Source organism: Onychostoma macrolepis, chromosome 03 (genome assembly GCF_012432095.1).
Source record: "Onychostoma macrolepis isolate SWU-2019 chromosome 03, ASM1243209v1, whole genome shotgun sequence".
In the NCBI taxonomy this organism is placed as follows: Eukaryota; Metazoa; Chordata; class Actinopteri; order Cypriniformes; family Cyprinidae; genus Onychostoma; species Onychostoma macrolepis.
This window is the reverse complement of record NC_081157.1, coordinates 42557443-42560193: the sequence shown is the minus strand read 5'-3', so window position 1 is coordinate 42560193 and position 2751 is coordinate 42557443.

Below are 2751 nucleotides of genomic sequence, written 5' to 3'. Positions count from 1 at the left end.
GTGTTCCAGTTTTCCTCCACACCCACACCCACCAGCCCAGTCACCTCAGGAATGCAGAAAGAGCACTCTTTACTCACTGTGCAGTTTACACAACAACAACAACAAAAAAAGTCTAAAACATATCTTCTCAAAGGGAATACCTTGTTTGTACACACTTAAAATAGATTAAGCATGCATGCAAAATGATTCTTATCTTTCTTCACAGGTTCCATTGAGCAACCTGAATACTGGCATCACAATATCTTCTATTTTCATTTCACGGTGATAGTGGTGATCAATTTCTGACACCGGCACAAAACTTAACACCGATTCAGCACATAAAGCGACAAAAGTGCTGCTTACACTATGCACTGATTTACTGGTCTCACATCACTGCGTAAGATGGCTCACTTCGCCTTTTCTTTGAAAACTGCAACAAGCTGCTATTTTTGTGCACAGAGATAGCCATTTGTCATGCAACACGACAGGAAAAAGGAAGGTAGCTGTTCGAGGAATCTCAAACTTTAAGGAATAAGGCTAAAAATAAAATGCAAAGTACCTTAAGACGGAATGAATATTATGTACAACTAAAGTAACCAAATTAGTACTCAGAAGTTAGAAGAAGTTTACCTGCTGAGGCAGGATCGGCACACCATCTTCTCCACACCTTTGTTTCTCTCTCTTCTTCAAGTTACATTTGTGAGATGCGTCTCCTGTTCGTCTTCTTTTTTCTTTAAATCTCTTTTCCTTCCTCAGTCCGCTTAATGTCTTAGACAGGCTTCAGTCTTTCGCCACTCTGACGTTCCACCTATAGCTCAAAGTTCCAGCTCTGACAGTTGTTGCTCAGGGCCAGTGTGTGTCCGTGTGTGTGCATATGTGGGCGGGTGAGTATACACGCTAGAGCTTTGTGCCAGTTTCAGCTTGCCTGCCTCCTCTGTCTGCATTCATTTCCTGTTCCAGCACACACATCACAGCTTCAGAAGAGTGAGACAGTTAGCAACAGGAAGAGAGAGAGAGAGAGAGGAAGAAAGATGAGGGTATGGTTCAACTGAATCATTAGGAAGAAAAAATTACAAAATGATTAACCAATTGCTATTGCACAAAAGCAATAAAGCATTACTCTGTTATGATATAGGTGCATCTGTCTCACTTTCTGCAATGTTACCATGTGGTTCAAGCTGTGTTGCGCCTCATCAATAAATCAGGTCACCGCAAAGTTGGTGGGTGAAATCAATTAACAAAACCAGCAGACAGGAACACATGACTGAGACTACAACTGACAGGAACTTAGAAATTGCCTTCTCACCTGCAAAAAGAAAGTTCTGCTTTCATCGCTGTTCACTCACGTGAGTACACGTTTCTTGACATCTTTCCGGTCCTAGTGAGCAGTAAAAAGGCTAGCCTAAATCTCAGAGAGATTCCCTTTAGTCTCGTGCACCACTGAATGAAAAACATCAACTATTGCAAGAGCTCTCCATGCAGTTTCTATGAATAACACCCAGTGGTTGATTCACACCCATTTGGGCTCTGGTGGTTTCTTCCCTCCCTTCCAGTTTGCACAACCTCTGATCACTTTTAGGCTGCACAAAACTGAACTACCACTAAATATAATTACTAAGAAATCTCGTTCTGAGCACTGAAGATGAAACGGGAACCAAGAGGTTAGTAATCACCCTCAGATTTGTGAGCAGGATAACATGCCCCACCCCAGGAAAAAAAAAAGCAAGCATGTTTTCTGGGTGGGGCAAGAGAAAGTTTACTGATGCTTTTGGACTCTTTACTTTCAGTGATGTTCCATTTGGGCATGCTCTTGGAATGCTGTCCTGGAATAAAAGGTTAATATTACATTTTTTTTTTAGGATAATGAGATGAATCAGCTGCAGTTAGGTCATAAAATAATGTTTGAGTTACTCATCGTTGTTTAGTGAACACATAATGGACAGTTTAATGTCACATTTAGCATTTAGCATGGTTGTAAACATGGAGTGTGTCGGATGCTACACTGATAAAAATGATTTTGTGGTGAAGTAAATACTACAGAAAAACAAATGTAGTTTCTACATTAAATAATTTAGTTCAGGCAAGAATTTAAATAAAAGAGTAAATTCAATATTAGTACTCAATTTAAGCTTGTAGAATTTAAAGTTTGAACTTATAAGTATATTTTACTTGGAATTGTTTGTTATTTTTACAAATATTGTTTAAGTAAATATCAACGTCATGATCCCGTTGTTCCCATCATGCACTTGGGCATGAATAATTAATAAGGTAATTTTTTTTTTTGCTGTTTTCGAGATGTATTTACACTGTTTTATGGTTGCTTTTGTTGTTAGGATAAGTAACTTGCTGTTTTGTGACATCTGGAGTTCATTTTTTTTTACTCAAAATGGCCCATTCATGCTTAAACACTATTCACTGATTGTCACCGTCATTGTGTATCATGTGCCAAGTATTCAGGTCTCTGTGTTCATTCAATTTATAACTATATTGAGTCAACATATTACCTTAAAATGAATAATGAGCAGTCTACTTGCTTACATGCGTGCTTTTAACTTAACCACATGCTTTATAGGCTTTTTTTTTTTTTTCAGTGCTATGTTGTTTGAGTAAAGTTTACAAACTTTAGTGAAATGTACTTGAGTATTGTAGGGTAAACTTAAAATAATTAAGTAGAAATTACTCATCAAACTCTACCTGGTCACGTTAAATTTACTTATTTCCTTTACTAATTTGAGATAACTTAGTTAAATAGATTTTACTCAATTCCTTATT